Source organism: Strongylocentrotus purpuratus, unplaced genomic scaffold (genome assembly GCF_000002235.5).
Source record: "Strongylocentrotus purpuratus isolate Spur 01 unplaced genomic scaffold, Spur_5.0 spur5_scaffold_1, whole genome shotgun sequence".
Lineage (NCBI taxonomy): Eukaryota > Metazoa > Echinodermata > Echinoidea > Camarodonta > Strongylocentrotidae > Strongylocentrotus > Strongylocentrotus purpuratus.
In genome coordinates, this window is record NW_022145594.1 from 26,664,096 (window position 1) to 26,675,872 (window position 11,777).

Consider the following 11,777-nt stretch of genomic DNA (forward strand, 5'->3'; position numbering starts at 1 on the left):
AACTGGTCTATACCTTTAAAGAAACCCCAACCTAATAAAAAAAAAATCACATCGTACCTAGTAGTTCCACAAGAAAAGAAAACATGCAAAAGCAGTATAAATATGCAAAGGTATAATTGAAATTGTTGGTGTATTGATTAACATTGCTGAAGGCAAAGATTTACATTATCGTTTATCTTTGTGTTAACTTTTGATGACAAACATGTCAGCATGGTAACTGTGGAAACTTTTGTAAAGTAATGATCTAATATATTACTTTGAAGTGTGTTTTACCTGAATCTCGATGATATTAGTATCTTTGGAATGTAATTCAAACGATACAACTCAAATCACTTGTATCTTTCAGAGCGGAAAATCTGCTTACCTACGTAATCCATTTTCAGAAAACATTTGCCAGGTTTTTTTAAATAATATTATATGCAAAGATTCATATTCTTTAACATCTTAATACCATGTCCATGTATAATGGTGAATCCGTTTGTGTACTTCATGCTGTTTAACGAGAATTAAACGTTTAAAAAAGCAGATTGGATATTTCTTTTTTGGTTCTTCATCTTACGTATCAGCATAATGAGGCATGCATTCGAAAGAATGTGTGTTTCGTGTGTGTGTGCGTGTTTGAGAGGGCGAGAGAGAGAGAGAGAGAGAGACTGTTAGAGGTGTTGCTTTCATTTGATTAAATAAATTCTGCTATACATTCTTACCAAGTTCAAAGTTCATTCGTCTATATAGGTAGCCATTCTTGCGGCTCTAACGTGACACGTGATTCAGTAGACAAGCTTTGTTTTCATTTATCCAATTTATGGTTATATTGAAAGCTCATTACAACTACGATTACTCCTATTGTATTCATAATGTAAGTGATAAATAATTGCGAATCAGATTTGTTTCATAATTTAACCGCAAATACGTTGAAATTAATCCTGTTTGTCTCATCTTATATTCTGTGGTCTACGCTACGGCATCGGATAATACGTGTGTTTGAATGGGTCCTTTGCGTTTACGCCGTGTACAACATACAAGCTGTAGAATTTTCCTGAAATCTCACTGATAATTGAATATTAACAAGTTATCAATACGTTACTCTTTTTTTATGACTTTCATGATTTTGTTTTATTAAAAAGGGGTTGTTAACAATAAATAATAATAATAATAATAATAATATTGGCATTTATATAGCGCTCTTACAGACATACATGTGTATCACAGCGCTTTACAACATATTATTATTACCCCGGTCATCGGATTCAGGCTTACCCGCACACAAGGTATGCACATTCTCCACTCCCTGGGGAGCATTCCAGCCAGTCGCCATTTTACAAGCGCCACTTGCTAATCAAACCACATTAGCTTTCGCATCCTACCGGGTACCCATTTTAACACCTGGGTGGAGAGTGGCAAATGTAGATCAATGTCTTGCCAAAGGACATTAGTGCCGCGGCGGGACTTGAACCGCGGACCTTGTGATCCACAGTCCGGTGACTTATCCACTCGACCACGACACCTCTACTACGCTTTTATTGCTTTTATTCTTCTTCTTTTTTTGGGGGGGGGGAGGGGTTGTCCAAGCTAATATCCTGGTAATCAGACAGCCTTTATATTCATCGTAACAATTTACGTTCTACTTTGAAGAATTATCAAATTCAAATAAAGAATGTGAAAAATCATTTTTAAATCATTGTAAAACGCTTTCAAAAACGGTATCATAATTTCTAACTGTACTTTCTTTGTTGGAGTACAGGGCATATTGATTCTGCCAAGTATTTCCATTGGCACCAACTTTTTCCAATGGCAGGTGAGTTAAATATGTACTATGTTGTCTAACGAGGATGTAAATATGCTGTTGAGTATACAATTTCTTTTCCTTTTTCTTGTTCTTGTTCTTCTTCTTCTGTTCCTTTTACTTCTTTTTGTTCTTGTTCCTCTTCTTCTTCTTCTTCTTTTTCTTTTTCTTCTCCTTGTTCTTGTTCTTGTTCTTGTTCTTGTTCTTCTTCTCCTAGTAATCTCTAAATTGCTTTACAGCCAAACCAAATTTTGTCCGGCATTTACACCCCAATGGGAATGTAACCTTTGTAGCAGGGTCTGGAAAGGAATTAACTACCGACTTTACTCACTACCCGTCTCAGGACAATTATCCCCTGGGTAATCGACCCGACACCCCCCCCCCCCCTGTTCGCTAAAGGGGAAGTCAAGCTTGATCGTAATAATACAAGCAGTTTTTCGGGGGGTTATAGTCCTCGGAGGGGGGCGATTGTCTTAGAGGGTAATTTTCCGGAGAAGTTTACACCACTTCTCATGTAATGATATTAATAATAATAGTGGATTCTTGCATAGCTCTCCTATCTGCCAGACTTCACAATCCTTTACCAATTACTTCCAGGAAGTTTTCTTCTTGCACACCATTGTCACCAGAAGATAATTGAACCTAGTATAACAAATTTAATTACTTTCTTCTTCATGTTGCATGTAATTCTCGACGCCAGGTCTTCTACCGTCCACCAGAGATTTCGACGATATGTTGCAAAGAAAGTCGACAAGGACTCGGACATCGACACATAAGGAAAAAAGCTTGGATTTACACCGGAAGATACTCATCGGTACATAGCAACTAATCACAAAACCCAGAATGTAACATAATTATGACGGAACTCTTCTAATGCTCCGGGATTGGCGAAAAGGTCAAAGGGATTCTACCGTGGGAGGAGATTTGAAGAATGCTTTGGAGCAATCTGGACAAATTCGTCTTGCTGATGAACTCTTTCCTTAATTCCTTCCAGTCAGTAAATACATAAGCATGATAGGAATCAGTACCAGTTCCAGAAAGAAGGAATGGGGGGATCATGCTCTATACTTTAATGCAATACTGTTTGATCAATTGCTACCATATAGTAAATGTATTAGACATTGACTAATAGGATTAATTTTTTCTTACAGTTTAATTATTTTGTGTTTTCAATCTTTCTTTTATCAGTCTTGTCTCACGTGTAAAGTGTTTGTGTGGGTGTTTGTATGTCCAATATATACATATATCTGACTGCTTGGACCAAGAAGGAATATTACTTTACACATAGTTTAGTACGGATAAATCTGACTATTATTGTCATTGTTATTGTTATTACCATAACAATGAATATTTGTTCTACTATTATCATTAGTATTGAATTATATTTTTGATTATCATTATCGTAATACATATTATAATAAAACAGTATATTTTGTATAACAAATTAAAATCTTTGTTCATTTATTCCTTATCCGGTATGTGCCCGAGTTAAAAGTGTTGTGTATAATTATTTAGCTTAATAATGTACAGGTGATCATTGATCATGTGTTAATAGGGGAGGGAATTTCATCCTGACTGTATTGCAAATTAATATATACTGCCCAACAGACATGTTATTCGATTTCAAACTGTTTTATCTACTATCCTTATTTGTTTTAAATCATTTTATCCATATTCTAATATATATATATATATATATATATTTATCACTACATGTGCCGAGGATTTATTGCCATTTAACATCCTAGATGTCCACCAAAACTCTTAATTTGTAGCTGAAATATTATCAAGAGAACAAAAGGAAACATTTAAATTTAGATTTAAAATGTGTGAATTATTGCCATTATTATCAAAACTATTACTTGTACTCAATCTCTCTTTGAACAGCAATCTGATTCTTTTTTTCTCTCTCTGTCAACCAAAACTTGGTTATTTCTAGCAGTCTGATTATACTTCTGTGTCCTCCGTCCATATCCTTACCCTCTTCTCTTCACTCCTTCTCTCCTTCGCACGTTCCCCTCTCCCATTTATCTCGCTATTTCTCTCTTTATTTCGGTATTCATGATGATAATATTGAATGTAGGTATACCGTTATTACAATCATGCTCTTTACATTAGCTAAGCCACTGCATGGAGGCAAATTTCAATAAACACTGTTAAAGTCTGGATCAATCGAAATATTATAATGTGTATGCGAATTTGATCTTTATAATTACGGCTCGGTGTAAAAATGTCAGAGGTAAAAATGTCAGAGGTAAAAATGTCAGAGGGAAAAATGTCAGAGGAAAAAATGTCAGAGGTAAAAATGTCAGAGGTAAAAATGTCAGAGGTAAAAATGTTAAGAGGTAAAATATATAAAAAAGCATGTTACAGGTTGAATATTGGTAATGTTTGTATATTAGGCTTATCGAAAAGATAAAACGAAGGATGCTCTTTTATTTACCTTTCTGCCCGAAATTGAGACTTTTTGCCCGATTATTGCCGAGGGGATACGGGGGGGGGGGGGCTGTATGCTTCTTTGGGGGGCATCGTGACCCGGCTGCCTCCCGTCATTTCCTTTGTCTAAGCAAGTGATACCGGTACACTGAGGAAACTTCTGGGTCAAAAGAATGTCTAAAATCGAGTAGTTTGGCCATGAATAATTATAGGCCGAGTTGTGGCTCGATGGTGTAATCATTAAATAAAAATAAAAGTCATCACAGCCCCCCCCCCCCAAAAAAAAGAGGATAAGATATCATGCTTTGAGTCCTCCGCCCCCCCCCCCCCTTCACCCCAATTCAACGTCCCTTCTGAAGATTGATGGACATTTTAAAACGTGGCAATGACTACTATAAAATGTAATTTCCTACAAATACATATTTCCAATAATTTCACTTTCTTGTGGGCTTGATACTTTGATACCTTCATACAAAGCACAAAGCCGCTAATGTTACATCAACCACACCATCACATTCCAGATAAGTGCGCGCTCTGCAGAGGTTCTGTTTAACCCTAATAAGGCCGGGCTATTTGAAGTCTTACTACGGCCGGGAGGGGGCCATTATGGCCCCCCCCCCCCCTAAGATCTCGGCCGTGAAACGGCCGATCTCCGCGAAAATTTGCACGCATGTCAAGTGAAGTGTATAGAACAATATGATAATTTCAATTTTTTGAAAAAAATCCCTCATTTGCATATTTATGGTAATTTATGCAAATAACGTCATAAAATCACATTTTTACCCTTAAATCCTATATTATTCATATTTAAGCATTCTTTTTCACTACATATATTCATTAGACCATTTGGAACAATAATACGACCAAAAAAAATGGAAGAGCCAGCTTATTCCTTATGTTATCTCTTGTTTTGATAATTTCTTATGTATTTCATTGTTTTTTTAACTTATTTATGTTATTTTTTTGTTTTGTTTTTTATTTCTTCCTACAATTCAACTATTTTGACTCCCAAAACAACCACCTAAACTTTAAACAAGACCCAATAACCAAGTTTGATCTATTTTTAGGAAAAATGACATTTCCATATGTTTTGTACACAAATCACAAAAATGAGCGATTTTCGGGCTGACATGCAAAGACAAAAGGTCACGTGACCTTGTAACTATAGGTCCGATTTTTTTTTTTTTTTTTTTTTTTAAAGATGCGCAAGACTCTAAAGAAAAAAGTCAGCGAGCGGCGAGGCGCCATCCATATGCGTTCTCGAACAATCAGAAAAATTGTGGAGGGGGGGGGCATAATGGCCCCCCCCCCCCCCCGGCCTTATTAGGGTTAAGCTACATCGTTCTATAATTATTTGGTGTGAGAGATCAAACTCTGAAAATTACAAATATTTACTCAAGAGTAAAATATCAGAAACATAGTTTTACTGTACACATTTATAGCATCATGATCAAGGGCGTCAATCCGAGTTTGAGCATGGGGGGGGGACACAATTACATTTCACCTTTACAGTTACTTTCAAAATTATACCACGTTATGTTGCTGCACACACATACACTCTCTCTCTAGTTATTCTGTTTCACGGCATGTACTTTCATTGGTGACCGGTTCATTTATTGTCTTTAAAAAGAATATCTTTCAAGTTTCATTACATTTTTAGAGAAAGAAGACAATTCATTGTATACCGTTCTCGACTCTTAATCCTTGTTTGAATTCGTTCCCCCCCCCCCCCCCCCCCCCCCTCCCGCGCGAAGCGCGGAAGCTTTGACGTTTCATTAGATTATTAAAAAAAGAAGACGATTCGTTGTACCGTTCTTGACTCTTAATCCCTGTTTGAATTCAGTTTTCCCCCTCCCGCGCGTAGCGCGGAAGCTGCGACGTTTCGTTTAATTATTAGAGAAAGAAGACGATTTGTTGTACCGTTCTCGACTCTTAATCCCTGTTTTATTATTTTTTTAGAGAAAGAAGACGTTTAGTAGTACCGTTGTCGACTATTAATCCTTGTTTGAATAAAGTCCCCCCCCCCCCTCTCACGCGCGAAGCGCGGAACCTGTGACGTTTCTTTTGATTATCAGAGAAAGAAGACGATTCGTTGTACCGTTCTCGACTCTTAATCCTTGTTGGAATTCAGTTGCCCCCACCCTCCTGCGCGGATCCTTTGACGTTACATTAAATTATTAAAGAACTTCTTTTCTGACAAAACATGGGGGGGAACATTTCACCAACTGAAAATTACTGGGGGCGGGAAGACGTGTCCCCCCCCCCCCAGGATTGACGCCCCTGATCATAATACTGCTTGTACACATGATGTTTGAAGGATATTTGGTGCAGGATTTATAAAAGGTGTGGTGGCATACACTGTATACGACAGTTTACAGGAGGTACATATTCGTACAAGTCTACACATTAAACAAAAGCCATCATGAATTTGGCAGAACAAAAACAGTTGAAATTGAAGGACTTATACTGTATTTCTCCCACGTTTCTTAATCACAAACATGATTTTTTTTAAATATAAAGTTACGCAGTGTTATTGTCGAAACTCGAAAGCATGTGACAAAATACCTGCGTAAATATGTCTCAACATTTACCACTTGTAGGCCTACTATCTGACATTCTTCAAGCGAAGCTTTGATATTGTTTGTTAAACTTTTGTAATAAAGTATTGATGAGGGGGACAAAGCATCCGTGTCTTTTTATTAATTTTTTCTTGTGATAACAGTCTTTGCTGGGGTGGACATGAAGATCGGTCTAATTACTGAATTTGTGGAATTTCTGTGCGATCTTTATAACTGATTCCCTGTTGTATCTCATTCAATCTTAATATTCTATGTACTTAGGCCTACTACCTCAAAACCAAATAAACATTAAAACATCAACCAATTTAACATATCGAAAAATGATAGAAATTAATATATACAAACCTGATCACAAAATATAAGTTTCAAATTTATTTTCCACATTGTATTATCCTCAGGACATGTACGAAGTACAATACACAGTCATTTATAAAATATAATAAACTAGTCCAGTAGCTAATATCTTGACATTTTGTGTGATAAAGTGCTGAGATATTATGATGGCACCATTTTTCCCCTACAATTTTTTTTGTACATTACATTTTGTTGGTATCTCTGACATTTTTACCTCTGACATTTTTTCCTCTGACATTTTTACCTCTGACATTTTTTCCTCTGACATTTTTACCTCTGACATTTTTTCCTCTGACATTTTTACCTGGCACCGTATTTCGACCCTATTGTGAATGAAAATAGCGAAAATACAATTTACGAATTTCATTGCCTCAGTGTACTGTGGAGATAAATATGATACACTTCACTAAATCAACTCCTCACTTTCTCTTCACTTTTCTTTCTCTATCCTATTTTTTCACACATAATTATTCTCTCTCTCTCTCTCTTGTCTTTCTTTTTCTCTCATGCTTTCTTTCTCTGTTTCTCCTTTGACCTTTACCTGTCTTCTAAATAATCTCTTTCTCTTCCTTTATCTCTTCCCCCTTCCTTTTCAACATTAGTTTCCTTCTTTCTCTTTCATTCCCAACAAATGTCTTTTGACAAGACACTTGCCGTGCTTGCCACACTCGACCCATGTGAGTTAAATGGGTACCTGGCAGGAAATTGATTCCTTAAATGCTAAGCCGCCATAATGGCAGCCATGCTCGATCAAGCCGGTATGAAAATGACAATAAAACATACCAAACAACCTATACATATGGCAATGGGGGTAAAACAGCAGAGGTAAAGTAACTGGGCTGTCTGGTGGAGAATGGAACCAAAAAAAAAAAATGATTTTCATGAAAACAATCGTCTAAAAACTTAGACAGCATGTGCTTTATTTGAACATGAAATTGTGAGTAGGGAAAAGGTATAAAGGTATTGAATGCAGGATGAGATAAACCTGATCTTTCTTCGCAATACAATAAAGGACCTTTGTGTGTGATTTAAATGTGTTTGTGTGCGTGTGTGTGTGTGTGGGGGGGGGGAGAGGGAATAGCTGTGTTTCGTGTTTTATTGCAAAGTTGCAACGCGGGAATTCCCAATTATACTGCGGTATCTATTGTTACATTGTGCTCTTTTGAGAATGTAGTTCTAAGGTAATATATACGAGGTATTACGGCCAATAATATAATAGTATTTCTTTTTCTTACTGTCATCTTGTCATTATCAAATTTAATCGCTCTGGAAATATTAAACATAGGTCAGACCTTCGTCAAAAATTTGAAAAAGGAAATAGCCAATATTGTTTATTTGTATTGTTTTACCTGATAGCTAGAAAAGCATGTGCATGCATGTAGTAAATCAACTAAGGGACCGACGGCTTTAAGTCCTCTCCGAAGAGCGTGGTAAAGCAGATTAAAGCCTTACCAAAAGGCACCAGCTCATCGACCAGGCCGAGAGCTCCCGGTTACGAGATCATTGCTCTACCACTGAGCTATCGCGCCCCAAAAAAGGTTATTTGAAATTTCTCAACGTGTAACCAAATTAAATATGTTAAAGTTTATTTTCCCTTTGACTATCCCTACCGTAAAATAAATGGCCATGCAACACAAATTATAATAAACGATACCAATTAGATCAATTTAATGAACTGAAAAAAAATGAAAATGTGTTCATACGTTGTTGGTGTCTGAGTTTATGAATGTATTGTGTGAGTGCATTGTGTGTCTGTGTGTGTGTGCGTGTGTGTGTGTGTGTGTGTGTGTGAAGCGAATGGTGGATGTGCTCGTAGCTCTGTGTTGTATGGTGGAGAGGAAATAAATGTAGCCTTCTCAATAAAGCGCAGCTACTATATCAATAACATGTACTGCGCTGTGATGAAAACATAACTCCCAACAGGGCCACTTTACAGACGCAGAATAATAATTTGTTTTAGATTTCCAATCGTTAATATCTTGATAATTAGACAGTCGATCGGCTTGTAAAAGTCATGGGGTTCTTGACTTGGTCCGTTTTCACTCAAATTTTCAGATTATCTTTAAGTTTAAGTCTAGCATTGAATTCACTACCTTGAACCACTTTCTCCCAGCTTAACAATGTTACCAAGTCCCTTTTAACATTATTATTATCATTTGTAGTAGTTCTAGTGTTTGTTTTATTACTACTTTTATCATTACCATTTTCATTAGTCTGAGCAATAATAGGATTACAATATTAACCAACAGATTTTACACCCCCCCCCCCCCCCCCCCCCCCCCACTCCAGGGTCGGAATGACCGCATGCGTGTTACCAAAATGTCCGGTAAAGTCCAGCTCGTAGTACACAAAAATCCGTCCCGTATTGACTTTACACACCAGACTTGGGGGGGGGGGTTCAAAAGGAGGGAACATACATATCCGTACCCTAAATAACATTGAGTGCGTTACAATTTACTACAAATCAGAAAGATAGGTGAAATTCGTAGGGTTTTAGACCGGAAGACAACTGTCACTCTCACCCATGCCCTCGTCACCTCTAAACTCGACACATGCAATGCACTTCTTCCTAATCTTCCTGCCAACGAACTTACGAAGCTTCAAAGAATTCAAAACATCGCAGCCAGAATCACAGAGAAAACAACTGGTCTCACTTCTACCACATCCCTTCTCCGTAACCTCCACTGGCTCCCAATCAACAAGCGGATTCCCCTGAAGATCCTACTTCTCACCTACAATTCTCTCTCTAACTCTATCCCTTCTTATCTGTCTGAACTCATTCATACCTACACACCCTCCCGTGCTCTCAGATCCCAGAACAAACATCTTCGCCAGGTTCCTCGTTTTAAGACCCGGTACTGCGGCCGTAGCTCCTTCACCGTCAATGCTCCCACCCTCTGGAACTCTCTCCCGCTCACCATTAGAACTGCACCTTCCATCCAGACCTTCAAGACTGCACTTAAGACCTACCTTTGTAAGAATTAATTATTGTCATGTTTTGTTATCTATAACTTGTAATATATGAATAAAATCTTGCACCATAATTGTTGTATCATTATTTAAGAATAAATTATAATGTTTTTCTATCTACTTACTGTTGTACTATTTTAGTTAAGATCTTGTCAGAATTTTTTGTTTAAGGATAGTTCAATAGTAAATACATGTAATTAATTAAGCTTGTAATACAATGTAAAGCGCATAAAGACATACCTTGTATAATGCGCTATAGAAATATGATTTATTATTATAAAGTTTAAGGTGAAGACGCCAAAGTTGGGCCTGGAAACTGCCCTTCAGTTAGTTGGATGTATGACTACACTCAAGGATAACATGTTTGGCAAACACTAGTTTTTAGTTCAGAGGCAATGCGTTATCATACAAAGATCTAACAGAATTGAATATCCATCTGAATAAAGAAATATGCAATCATTGTTAAAACGTGTTCATCCATCATGGACCGATGCTATCAGTACACAGTGCTGTACTGCAAAATGATTTCGAGAACAATAGTGGGGAAATCCCACTTCTACAGCATATCACGCGATGAGCTGATATGAGAGGCGCCGACCTTCGCATGTCAATGAAAAGAAACCCTCTCTCGTTTGGTGTATCGGACCCTTTTCTCAATGAAAATATCAACAATTCAATTTACGAACTTTATTGGCTCTGGATACCGTGGACATATAAAACACTTACATAAATTCTCTTTCTTTCTTTTTTGTATTTTCTTTCTTACATAATTGTTCCCTCTCTCTCTCTCTCTCTATCATTTCTTTCTCTCTCATACGTGCTTTCTTCGTTTTATTATTATTTTTTTTTTTACCTCTACCTGTCTTTTGAAAAATATCTTGCTCTTCCTTTTTCTCTATTTTTTCCCTTTTCAACATTAGTTTCCTTGTTATCTTTCTTTCCTTACAAATTTCTTGGCAAGATACTTGTCGTGCTTGCCACACTGGAATTGATTCCTTGAATGCTAAGCCGCCATAATGGCAGCCATGCTCGATCAAGCCGGTATGAAAATGACAATAAAACATACCGAACAACCTATACATATGGCAATGGGGTAAAACAGTGTAGGGACCAACAAAGAGCAAAGGCAAGTCCCCGGAAAATATAAATACATAACGCCATCTCTCAGAGAGTAAAGACAGGTAGAGGTAAAAGGGGAAACGCAGAAAGCAAGCATAATAGAGGGAGAAAGACAAGAGAGAGAGAGAGAGAGAGAGAGAGAGAGAATAATTATGTGTGAACAAATGAGATTGAGAAATAAAATTGATGAGAAAGAGGGGAGTTGATTTAATGAAATGTATCATAATTATCTCCACAGTACACTGACACAATAAAGTTTGTAAATTATATTTTCGATATTTTCATTGACACTAAAACTAGGGTCCAAATACACCAAACGAGAGAGTGTGTCTTTTCATCGACAAGTGAAGGTCGGAACGTCTCTAAACCCGGTCGCGTGATATGCTGTAGAAATGGGATTTCCCCGCTTTTGTTCCCTAAATCATTTTGCAATACAGCACTGTGTACTGAACGCTTTAGGACAAGATGGATGAACACGCTTTAACAATGATTGCATATTGCAGATGGATATTCAATAACAGCAATTATATTCGATC

At 37.1% G+C, this 11,777-nt stretch overlaps 1 long non-coding RNA gene across 1 annotated transcript; it reads left to right on the top strand.

The window, feature by feature from the left end:
• Nucleotides 1–748: 748 nt before the first annotated feature.
• LOC115921483 lies at nucleotides 749–3,129 on the top strand. Its single transcript, XR_004062896.1, has 3 exons — nucleotides 749–856; nucleotides 1,742–1,795; nucleotides 2,484–3,129. It is a non-coding gene; the product is annotated as an uncharacterized LOC115921483 (long non-coding RNA).
• The last annotated feature ends 8,648 nt before the right edge of the window (nucleotides 3,130–11,777 follow it).